Source organism: Nycticebus coucang, chromosome 1 (assembly GCF_027406575.1).
Source record: "Nycticebus coucang isolate mNycCou1 chromosome 1, mNycCou1.pri, whole genome shotgun sequence".
Lineage (NCBI taxonomy): Eukaryota > Metazoa > Chordata > Mammalia > Primates > Lorisidae > Nycticebus > Nycticebus coucang.
The window spans coordinates 164,213,291-164,226,744 of record NC_069780.1 but is presented as its reverse complement, the minus strand read 5'-3'; positions in this window follow the sequence as shown (position 1 = coordinate 164,226,744).

Sequence of the window (13,454 nt, the reverse complement as noted above, 5' to 3'; positions counted from 1 at the left end):
ACATCACTATACATAGAGACTGCATCCAAATGGGCTTCTTAGAGTTAAACTTTTGTGTCTCCTTGTTTTAGTTAGTTCCTGGGGTATTTATCCAACTGTACTGAGGGAAATAGTAAAGAATGGAAAGGAATTGAATTGAATTCCTCAAAAGTGAATTCAACCTCTTCCCTCCCAAATTCTTCTTCTAGCTCTTAGTTAGAAGACCAGCTAAGAAGGTCTAATCTGACAAGATATAATACAAACAAGAAAGGTGAGTTCCACCTAATGCTAGAGCAGTGATTCTCAACCTTCCTAATGCCGGGACCCTTTAATACAGTTCCTCATGTTGTGGTGACCCCCAACCATAAAATTATTTTTCTTGCTACTTCATAACTGTAATTTTGCTACTGTTATGAATCATAATGTAAATATCTGATATGCAGGATGGATTTAGGTGACCCCTGTGAAAGGGTCATTCAACCCCCAAAGGGGTAACGACCCACAGGTTGAGGACTGCTGTGCTAGAGGAAAGTGGGAAAGGTTTTTTCTTTCCTTCCTCCCTCCCTCTCTCCTTCCTTCCTTCTTTCCTTTTAAAAAAAGCTAGACTCTTCCCAAGACTGTTGTCTGCTTATCCCAGTAGAAAATCGTCCTCTTTCTTCCAGGAGGAAGTGCAGAGGCCTTCCATTTGAGTGGATGGGGCTCATTCACCACAAGATTTTTTTTTAACGAACTTTTATTATGGGAATATATGTATGTTTTTTATTTGGCTCTGAGATTTTTCCAAGAACCATGATGAGGAGACTCTTAGAAAAGGAAGACAGTAACTCAGCAATTGTCTTTCTGGGTTGCTTTCATTGTCCAGTCTAGAAACTAGTGACTAGAGTGACTAGAGCCACACTCCCATCTGTGAGTCTAGATAGACTCTTCCCCAAAAGAGGTTTTCATTTAAGCATCGCCATGATATAACCAAGACTCAAACAAACCTCCAGTGGCAGGTTCAAAACAGTGGATATGTCTCAGTCAAAGATGTTACAAAATGTACAAATGCCACCAATGTTTATCATCTTTTTGAGCTGGATAGCAGGGGTCAAATATTGAAGCGTAGTCTCGCCTTCGAGGTCTCAAGTCTCAGTTTGTTGTGTGGACTCTCCCACTCTTTGGAGCACATGGAATGTTCTTGAGTGTTATGGAATGTCCTGCATGCTGGCCAATCCTCTTGGCCTTAGGGACAGGAGGAAGACAGAAAACTTCCCTAAGAAGCAGCCTCAAAATTTCATCTAATCTTCTACCTTTTCTACCCCTAAGAGAATGAGGCTCCAGTGGGAAACAAAGGCTAAGCCACTATGGGAAAACATACTAGCACACATTTTATTTTATCCAAGGGATATTCCGGAGCCACTAGAAGAGAGGAGAATGACGCCTGAAGAGGATATATTGGCTACTCTGCGTAATGACTGAACCCATAATATGTCTTCATAATAACAATGGGTATTGATACAAAATGCTGGGTTTACAAGATACCTTTCCCAGCCATTATCTCACTTGAAAGTCACACACTGTGATGTAAGAGATCGCTGCCCTCATTTAGAGGTAGATGAGATTCAGAGAAGAGTCTTCATTTCCAGTGCTCTCCAGCCCCAGCCCTCCCAAATCCTCTAGCACTTCAGCCGTGACATTAGTCTTCCACCAGAGATGGCCATCTCTCTGCAACCCTGGGAGGCAGAGACCCAAACCCTGAGCCCTCCGGTGTCATGCAGGGACTAGATGTTTTCCTCCCCAAATTCCCCCAACTTAGACTTCCTGGATTCAGGAGCTGGAATCACAGCTTCAACCCTTGCTAGCAGTGTGGCCTTTTGGGCCAGTTGCACGCTCAGCTGCCTTGGTTTCTGCACACGAGGATAGTGGTGTTAACACCCTCTTGTGTTATTACAAGATTTAAGTCAAGTCACCCACTAAAACACGCAGTCTTGAGGTAAGGAAGAACTCTGCGTATTAGCCGATAATAGTGTATTGTTATTTCCCCTTACTTTACGCATGAGGGAGGTTTGCTCGTGAAGATTCAGTGGGAATGTTACTGAGTGTTCCCCCAAGACCTTAGTTTCCATCTGCCCTCAGGGGCCTTTGCCCCCGACACCCTCTGCTCCTTGTCTGTGCTCTTCCCTGTGTTTTTGGTCCTAGGCTGCCGGCATGACGGTGATCAGAGACTCGATCCATGTGGACCGATCAGAATTTCTGGAGCCAAGGCCAAGGACTCTGAATTTTCACAAGTAGCCCAAGTGCCTGTCTAGGTCGAGAGCCACTGACATAGGCTGACGGCTGCAGCTGCTGCCATTGCCTTCCCACAGAGCTGCCCCAGATGCACCTCGCTGCACCCCTGCCTCCCTGCACACCCCTGTCTGCCAGCCCATGATTAGGAACACAGGGCTGAGGCCAGCTCAAAGGGTGGCTCCTCATGAGGAGCTGTGACGAGGAGCGGATTGTCACAATCTGCAGTGAATAATGGCTTACTGAAGTAATGGCCTATTTGCCTCAGGTCAGAGAGGGGCAGGGAGGAGAGAGGAGAGGCTGTGGGTTGGCAGCATCCCTTCCATGCTCAAAGATGCAACAACCAGCCTCTAGAAAGTCTCAAAGAGCCCGAATGTCAATCCTTCACAAGTGACATAACGCAGAGCACAGCAGAGCAGACGGCACAGAGGAGCAGAGACTGAGTCAGTATTTGAATGAGAGTTTTACCTTATCTCACATGCACGGCAGATCCCTACCAGAGAGAGGCTGGTACCTCGTACCCTTTGCTCTCATTTCATCCAGCTTGCAAATGATAGTCCAGCCCCTATTCCTTCATGAGTTCACAAAAAAAAAAAAAAAAAAAAAAAAATCTTTCACCAGATGCCCTTTGAGACTTCTGAGACTGACCCTCAGAATGTAACCCCAAGGCATTTCTGGTTTTCTTATCATGATTTTAGTTTTGGTCCAAATTTCTCTTTACATTGAACTTAATCTCTTGTTATATAAATAGCTGAAGATACGCTAATTCCTGAGAGGATATCAAAGATCTGTATTGAACAGGGAAAGGAGTCGAGGGGTGGGGAAAAATGGAAGAAAAACAAGCATTAATTATTAAATGCTTAAAAGATTTTTAAAATCACATACCATTTGGCACTTTTCCTCTTTAAGGCGCTTTATCCCCGTTAAAGGCAAGAAGAGCCAGGCTTGGGCGGCGCCTGTGGCTCAGTGAGTAGGGCGCCGGCCCCATATGCCGAGGGTGGCGGGTTCAAACCCAGCCCCGGCCAAACTGCAACAACAAAATAGCCGGGCGTTGTGGCGGGCGCCTGTAGTCCCAGCTGCTCGGGAGGCTGAGGCAAGAGAATCGCGTAAGCCCAAGAGTTAGAGGTTGCTGTGAGCCGTGTGATGCCACGGCACTCTACCGAGGGCGGTACTGTGAGACTCGGTCTCTACAAAAAAAAAAAGAAGAGCCAGGCTTCTTATCATGGCTAATTTGCTTAATTTTGTTTTATTTCTTCTAAAGTGGGAAGGGGTTGAAGACATACCTCCTGCGTGGCCAGCTCTGGGTGAGAACGCAGTTGCCCGGGCTAGAGTGCCACTTTGGTGCCATCTCTTAATTTACAAACTGGATTTGGAGCCAGCTTAGAAAAGGCAATATGCAAATACATGGGAACAATGTGAAACCAGCTACACAGTCCAGAATCCTCAGAATGTTTTCAGAATAGGACAGGAACACCACTTTTGGAGCTGTTTTGCTTGCTGAAGGGAAGTTCAGGACTGGATGTCAAAGGAGCAATAGGGTGACAGACATGAAGAAGTCCTCTCTGTGCCTCGCCCTCTGCCAGAGAGTAGACCTGGGTTTCACCCACCACATTTTCCATATCATTGAATTTTGGAGCATATTTGACGTTACTATTACAATTTATTGCCACCCATTAATTTGGGTAAAGGGTGTTCTGATCCAGTCATTGGACCTGTGGGTGCTGTCCTTGTGCCACTCAGATACCAGGTGAGGACAGCCCAGGTGAGTCATCCCCAAAGTCCCTGCTAGATGCTGGGAGTCCCCAGCATCACAGGCCCCATCTAGCCCAACTCCCTCATGTTGAAGGTGGACAAGGTGAAGCCCTGGTCTAGGGTGACAATGACGCAGTGACTTGGTGGCAGCACAGAGCTGAGAATTTGGGGCCTGTGAGTTTTGGTCCAGAAACTACCACCTTGCTCTTTAAGAGTTTTCAAAGAATAGAGAAGAGATGAAGCACATTCTCTGAACTCTTCATGATCTTAAAAAGGAGAGAGGGAACTGAGAAAAAGGTAAGAAGGAAGATATAACTAGGTGGCTGTGGAGGGCTGTCTGAGCTCAAGCTTTCAGATAAGATGTGACGTGGACCAGCTCCTTAGTTGATCTGTACACTTGGAACTGACCCAACCTTAATGTGCCTTTGCCCTTACCTTTTAAATTGGGATGGTCATGGTGACTACTTCACAGAGCTGTGAAAGGACAGAAGGAGATAACACATGAACCCTGGCACAGAGAAAGTGCTTAATAAACACTGGCTCTCATTACCACCCCAGTGTAGACATCCAAGGACTTGAGTGTTCTGCCAAAACATCAGTCCTGAGGGGGCCTGTCCTTAAGCCAAATGTGCTCCCTGCCAGCTCCTCTCTTCTACCCTGGGCCCTATGCAGCCAGTGTCCTCCCTCCACCCTTTAAAGAAGTAATATTCATAAAAATGTTAGTATTAAGTTCCACACACAGGTCTTTCCAGCAGAGTAGACAATATAGACTAGAAATGTAGTTGCAATGGGGTATGGGATAAAGGTATTGGTAAGGAACCAAGGGTGGGAAAGGAAGGAGAGCTTTTAATAAGTTCCTTCATCACCATGCTAGATCATGTACCCAAACCTTCATAAATATAAGCCATGTGAAAGACAATCACCACTACACCATCGCTCCATGGAAGTTACACTGGTAACAGAATGAATGCTCATCACTTTTTTCTTACCTTGCATAAAGCATTAGACACCATGGGTCACGACATGTTTTCCCCATCCCCCGACCTCCAAGACCATAAAATCTGTGTCCTGTAAAAGCTGGTTTAGGTAGCATTCTAATCACTGACTCTCTGCTCAGTACTGTACAATGGCAGTTAGCAAGATAACTCTGATTCAACAAAGGCCAAACAATATTCAGTATAGTTTTTATGAGAAACATATATGATCATGTTCTGAGTTTCTGATAATCAGCCACACATCCTTAATGTGTATTAAACAGAATGCCGCATTTTCTGGCTATCTTAGCAAATATTAAACAATTCACTCTCTCTTTACTCCAGAGCTGCAATTTTCTTTTAAAGTCTCCATTTATCTTCCTGCGAAATATGTGCCTCAAAGGGCAGCAGGATAAAATTTTCTCAAAGACAGTATTTGTTTTGCAGAATCTATCTCTGACACTGGACACCACCCAGCAGCTGGAGGCCTGGCTGCTGGTGGGCTGAGGTTCTGACCTTGCATTTCAAACCCCAAAGCACAGTAGATCTTCATCTTGGTTGTAGAGAAGTCATTATCTCCATTTTTTCCCCCTGGACACTATAGTTGATTCCCCAGAGACAAGAACAAACAGAATGTGCTCTGTCTTTCCGAAGACTGCTGCATCAGCATGTATTTCCCACTTAAAGCTTTTAAGTATTTGACTTATACATTTCTGAACACCCCCAGTGGGCTGTTAGGGATTGGTTTAATCCCCAAGAAAACTGGCATTAAAATAGACCTTTTCCCAGCAATAATAATCTCATTTGTGATAAATTATTCTATGCTCAGTACCTTTGAGACACATGAGAGCTTTTATGTAATAAAGAAGCCATTTATTTCTGAATATTTTAATGCATGTTTCCATATTTTTCTCATTTTTAATGCAAGGGCCACCAACGGTATTGTAAGAGAATGTCTTTTAAAAGCAAATTTACGGCAAACGTTCTCATAAAATGGATGGCAATGTGCATAACAGGAGAGCTATACTGCTGAAAGGAGCAGGCCAGAGATGTTCTAATTCACATTTATGTGCATAAAAGGGTAACCTCTACAGAGAGAGACAATGTTATAGGGTGAATTGATAAGATACGGGAGAACTGGTTTCAATCTGGGCTCCATCTATTGATTTCCTGTCCTTGCTTACTGTTACTGTGCCTCCTGCCCCACATCTGAAATAAAGAAGGAACAGACATTGGAGGTGGCCATGATGGCTACTCAGGGAAATAAGTCAGTAGAGCCTTAAGTGTCAACTGGGAAGGGAGGTTATTCTGAAAGGGCAGAGAATCAAGGAGCAGATAGAATAGGTTTGGCCAAAAATTTGACTACTCTGATTCTTTAAACTTTCTTTTTCAGAGTTGCTCATTACAGATGTATGCGTCTGTCTGAAAAAAACACCATGACTGGGAAGGTGGTAGCAGGGAGTATTCTGGAAGGACAGAATCAAAATACACCTCCATGGTGCTGCGATTTTATTATGGTAATTTATGCTCACTCTGGGAGAAAGCCATTTTTGAGAAGCGTAGTCTTTATCACACTTCCTGATTCACAGCCACCAAGTTAGCTTGGAATGAGATTTAACCTCAATGCCATGTTTGTACAGGAGGTAAGAAAATGTGGGTCGGAGATTAAAGATGGCGACCGAGTAACAGCTTCCCTGCAACTGGGAACAGCAAGTCTGGGGAGACAAGACTCCAGGCATCTCTGGCCAGTGGGATCTGCCTATAATCATCCCTTTGAGGATACAGGGAGCCAGCAAGGGACTTCTGGACCCCAAGAGGAGGACAAAAACAGTGGAAAACTGGCAAGTGGTTGCGTGTGTTCGATCGACCTAATCATGCCGGCAACAGTAAGTACAAGCAGCAGTGAGACTACAAACCGGAAAGGCCTTACCTGTGAACCGTTTCAGTGTTCTTGGACTTGGCACTCAGTTGAACTGCCTTGGGGAGAGCTTGAGCAGGAGTGTGGAGAACTTTGGGCATTGTCTGGGGCCCCAGACTGAGCCACTGAGCTGAGCGCAGGAAGCCATTGTGAAAGAACTGCCCCAGCAAGCTCCGCCCTCAGGGTCTCAGAGCAAGGATTGGGTGAGTCAAAGTAACCTACTGACTGAGCAGCCTAAAGGCGGGGACTGAGCTGCCTTACATCCTTAATCCTTAGGGGTAGAGTGAGATGGTTTTGGCACACTGGAGCCTTGGGCTTTTGCCCTGGGTGGAGTGCCATGACGTCACAGCTCATAGCAACCTCAAACTCCTGGGCTTGGCACCACCCAGACCTCCATAAGAGCTGTGCAGCGACCCCTGACCCGTGACCCGCACCCGCTGGGCCTCCACATTCCCTGACTAGGAACTGCGGGAGCCATGCAACCCTGCATCCTCCCTCCTCTGTCCTCCCAGCTTCCACACAAGCCCGTTCATCTGGACAGGGACTCTGGTAGCTGCGTGCCCTTGGAGCCCTCCCTGCCTCTGTGCAGAGCTCTTCTCCTGGCCAGAGACTGCTGGAGCCTTGGGCTCTCTGTGCCAAAGTTACTGGGTGCCTGGCAATCCCAGAACCATGCGCACCACCCCCAGCCCTGTTGCTGGATCCAGGTGTGTCACAAACCGGAGCTGCTTCCACAACCAGAACTCCTTAGCTACAGCAGCCCCAGAGGAACTACACAGGGTCACTCCCTACAAAGATCCAGCAATAATAGAGTGATCCCGCTGGGGTCTAATCTTGGAGAGACACCTCCCCAACTCTGAGGACAGCCAGAGGCAACAGTGAAAAACAATCATGAGGCGAAATCAACAGAAAATCTCTGGCAATATGAATAATCAGAGTAGATCAACTTCCCCAAGGATCAAAGGGGCAGAAACAGCACAAGACCCCATGCACAAAGAAATAGCTGAGATGTCAGAAATTGAATTCAGGATCTGGATAGCAAATAAGATCGAATTAGAATTCCAAAAGTTATCTCAAGAATTCAACGGATTCAAAGACTAAATGACCAAAGATTTCGACACATTGAGACAAGAAGTTGCATCCCTCAAAGATCTGAGAAACACTGTAGAATCTCTCAGTAACAGAATGGAACAAGCAGAAGAAAGGATTTCTGACATTGAAGACAAAGCTTTTGAATGCTCCCAAACCCTCAGAGAAGAAGAGAAATGGAGAGCAAAAACAGACCACTCTCTCAGAGAGCTCTCAGATAATTTGAAGAAAACCAATATTCGTCTTATAGGGATCCTGGTAAGTGACGAAGTGGCTTCACAAGGCACAGAGTCTCTTCTTCATGAGATTATGAAGGAGAACTTTCCAGACATGCCAAGAGATTCCGAAATTCAGATAGCAGACAATTTCAGAATTCCAGCACGACTCAACCCAAATAAGACATCCCCCAGACACATCATAATCAATTTCACTAAAGTCAATATGAAGGAGAAAATTCTGAAAGCAGCCAGACGAAAGAAAACTATCACCTACAAGGGGAAGAATATTAGAATAACTGCAGATCTCTCTGCTGAAACCTTTCAAGCTAGAAGAGGATGGTCATCGACTTTTAATCTCCTCAAACAAAATAACTTTCAAGCCAGGATCCTGTACCCAGCTAAACTGAGCTTCATTTATGACGGAGAAATTAAATACTTCAACGACATTCACATGTTGAAGAAATTTGCCACAACTAAACCAGCTCTCCAGGACATTCTTAGACCTATCCTCCATAAAGACCAGCGTAATTCTCCACCACAAAAGTAAACCCACCCAAAAAATTTTTGATCAAATTCCAACTTCCACAGTCGCAAAAGGATTAAAAATGTCCACCAGTCTCTCAACAGGCTTATCAATACTCTCAATTAATGTGAATGGTTTAAATTGTCCTCTAAAGAGGCATAGGTTGGTGGACTGGATACAAAAACTCAAGCCAGATATCTGCTGCATCCAAGAATCGCATCTTACATTAAAAGACAGATATAGACTCAAGGTGAAGGGATGGTCATCTATATTCCAGGCAAATGGAAAGCAGAAAAAATCAGGCATTGCAATCCTGTTTGCAGATGCAATAGGCTTTAAACCAACCAAAATAATTAAGGATAAGGATGGATACTTCAGATTCGTTAAAGGTAATACTCAATATGATGAGATCTCAATTATTAATATTTATGCACCCAACCATAACGCACCTCAATTTATAAGAGAAACTCTGACATGAGCAACTCGATTTCCTCCACTTCCATAGTAGTTGGAGATTTTAACACCCCTTTAGCAGTCCTGGATAGATCCTCCAAAAAGAAGCTAAGCAAAGAAATTTTAGATTTAAACTCGACCATTCAACATCTGGACTTAACAGACATCTACAGAACATTTCATCCCCAAAAAACTGAATACACATTCTTCTCATCAGCCCATGGAACATACTCCAAAATCGACCACATCCTAGGCCACAAATCTAACCTCAGCAAATGTAAAAAAATAGAAATTATTCCTTGCATCTTCTCAGACCATCATGGAATAAAAGTTGAACTAAATAACAACAGGAACCTGCATACCCATACAAAAACATGGAAGCTAAACAACCTTATGCTGAAGGATACATGGGTTATAGACGAGATTAAGAAGGAAATCACCATATTTTTGGAACAAAACAACAATCAAGACATGAATTACCAGAACCTCTGGGATACTGCAAAGGCAGTCCTAAGAGGGAAATTTATAGCACTGCAAGCCTTCCTCAAGAAAACGGAAAAAGAGGAAGACAATAACTTAAAGGAACATCTCAAGCAACTGGAGAAAGAAGAACACTTCAACCCCAAACCCAGCAGAAGAAAAGAAATAACCAAAATCACAGCAGAATTAAATGAAATTGAAAACAAAAGAACAAAAGAAAACAAAAGAACAATACAACAGATCAATAAATCCAAAAGCTGTTTTTTTGAAAAGATCAATAAAATAGATAAACCTTTGGCCAACCTAACCAGGAAAAAAAAGAGTAAAATCTCTAATTTCATCAATCAGAAATGGTAAGGATGAAATAACAACAGACCCCTCAGAAATTCAAAAAATCCTTAACGAATACTACAAGAAACTCTACTCTCACAAATATGAAAATTTGAAAGAAATTGACCAATACCTGGAAGCACACCACCTACCAAGACTTAGCCAGAACGAAGTGGAAATGTTGAACAGGCCTATATCAAGTTCTGAAATAGCATCAACTATACAAAATCTCCCTAAAAAGAAAAGCCCAGGACCAGATGGCTTTACATCAGAATTCTACCAAACATTTAAAGAAGAACTAGTACCTATACTACTAAACCTCTTCCACAATATAGAAAAAGAAGGAATATTACCCAGCACATTCTATGAAGCAAACATCACCTTGATCCCCAAACCAGGGAAAGACCCAACAAGAAAAGAAAATTATAGACCAATATCACTAATGAATATAGATGCTAAAATACTCAATAAGATCCTAACAGAATCCAACAACACATCAAAAAAATTATACACCATGACCAAGTCGGATTTATCCCAGGGTCTCAAGGCTGGTTCAATATACGTAAGTCTATAAATGTAATTCAACACATAAACAAACTTAAAAATGAAGACCATATGATTCTTTCAATTGATGCAGAAAAAGCTTTTGATAATATCCAGCATCCCTTCATGATCAGAGCACTTAAGAAAATTGGTATAGAAGGGACATTTCTTAAACTAATAGAGGCCATCTACAGCAAACCCACAGCCAATATCGTATTGAATGGAGTTAAATTGAAATCATTTCCACTTACTACAGGAACCAAACAAGGTTGCCCATTGTCTCCATTGCTCTTTAACATTGTAATGGAAGTTTTAGCCATTGCGATTAAGGAAGAAAAGGTGATCAAGGGTATCCACATAGGGTCAGAAGCGATCAAACTTTCACTCTTTGCAGATGATATGATCATATATCTGGAAAACACTAGGGATTCTACTACAAAACTTTTAGAAGTGATCAAGGAATATAGCAATGTCTCAGGCTACAAAATCAATACCCATAAATCTGTAGCCTTTATATATACCAACAATAACCAAGCTGAACAAATAGTCAAGGACTCTATTCCTTTCACAGTAGTGCCAAAGAAGATGAAATATTTGGGAGTATGCCTAACAAAGGACGTGAAAGATCTCTACAAAGAGAACTATGAAACTATAAGAAAAGAAATAGCCGAAGATGTTAACACATGGAAAAACATACCATGCTCATGGCTGGGAAGAATCAACATTGTTAAAATGTCCATACTGCCCAAAGCAATATATAACTTTAATGCAATTCCTATTAAAGCTCCATTGTCATACTTTAAAGATCTTGAAAAAATAATACTTCGTTTTATATGGAATCAGAAAAAACCTCAAATAGCCAAAACATTACTGAGCAATAAAAACAAAGCAGGAGGAATCACACTACCAGACCTGAGACTGTACTATAAATCCATAGTGATCAAAACAGCATGGTACTGGCACAAAAGCAGAGAAGTAGATGTCTGGAACAGAATAGAGAACCAAGAGATGGATCCAGCTACTTACCGTTATTTGATCTTTGACAAGCCAATTAAAAACATTCAGTGGGGAAAAGATTCCCTATTTAACAAATGGTGCTGGGTGAACTGGCTGGCAACCTGTAGAAGATTGAAACTGGACCCACACCTTTCACCATTAACTAAGATAGACTCTCACTGGATAAAAAGATTTAAACTTAAGACATGAAACTATAAAAATACTTGAAGAAAGTACAGGGAAAACTCTTGAAGGAATTGGCCTCCGATAAAGGTCTAATAACCAGAATCCACAGAGAACTCAAACGTATTAACAAGAAAAGAACACGTCACCCCATCTCAGGGTGGGCAAGGGACTTGAAGAGAAACTTCTCTAAAGAAGACAGATGCACGATCTACAAACACATGAGAAAAAGCTCATCATCCTTAATCATCAGAGAAATGCAAATCAAAACTACTCTGAGATATCACCTAACCCCAGTAAGAGTAGCCCACATAACAAAATCCCAAAACCAGAAATGTTGGCGTGGATGTGGAGGAAAGGGCACACTTCTACACTGCTGGTGGGAATGTACACTAATATGTTCTTTCTGGAAGGATGTTTGGAGAATACTTAGAGACCTAAAAATAGACCTGCCATTCGATCCTATAATTCCTTTACTAGGTTTATACCCAGAAGACCAAAAGTCACAATATAAAAAAGACATCTGTACTAGAATGTTTATGGCAGCCCAATTCATAATTGCTAAGTCATGGAAGAAGCCCAAGTGCCCATCGACCCATGAATGGACTAGCAAATTGTGGTACATGTGTACCATGGAATACTATGCAGCCTTAAAGAAAGATGGAGACTTTACCTCTTTCATGTTTACATGGATGGAGCTGGAACATATTCTTCTTAGCAAAGTATCTCAGGAATGGAAGAAAAAGTATCCAATGTACTCAGCCCTACTATGAAGCTAAATTATAGCTTTCACATGAAGACTATAACCCAACTATAGCACAAGACTATGGGGAAAGGGCCAAGGAAGGGGAAGGGAGGGGGAGGTTTTGGTGGAGGGAGGGTAATGGGTGGGGCCACATCTATGGTGCATCTTAGAATGGGTACAGGCAATTGCACTAATGTACACAGCTATGATTTAACAATAAAAAAAAAAGAAAATGTGTACTTGACAAGGCAGAACAGCACTTTGGGGACAAGAAGTCCACTCTTCACAGATCTCTTACGGACGTTCTTTTGATAAAATGCTCTGTGCGTTTATACTGGACATCTGTAAGAGAAAGTCATCACTGGGGGGTCGGAGCTATTCCAAAGCCACACCCTAGAGAAACCACAGAAGGGCTGGGTGAGGGCTTTAGAGCAGGGACTGAGTTTTAGTTCGGGACAGATGAGCTATTTTGGCCCTTGTGTCCCCTCCCATGTTCCTGGGAAAAGGAGAATAGATATCTCAAGACAAGAGAGTGAGGATAAGTCTGTATGAGGATGATTATTTATTTATTTATTTGAGATAGAGTCTCACTTTGTTACCCAGCCTAGAGTGCCATGGCATTAGACTAGCTTAAGCAACCTCAAACTCCTGGGCTCAAGCGATCCTCCTGCCTTAGTCTCCTGAGTAGCTGTAACTATAGGACCCTTCCACCACACCTGGCTAATTTTTCTATTTTTAGTAGAAACAGGACCTTGCCCTTGCTCAGTCCAGTCTTGAACTTCTGAGCTCAGGGCATCTTCCTGCTTCGGCCTCCCTGAATGGTGGGATTACAGGCATGAGCCCCTGTGCCTGGCCAAGGATGATTTAGGAAGAGGAAAGTTAGTAGGAAGAGTAACACATGCACCGCGCTCCTACCACAGCCGGGCGGTGCTGCACGCTCACCCCATCAGAGCATAAACCTGTAGCAGGAAATGAAGTAGGGATAGGGAAAGAGGACTTGGAGAAAAGC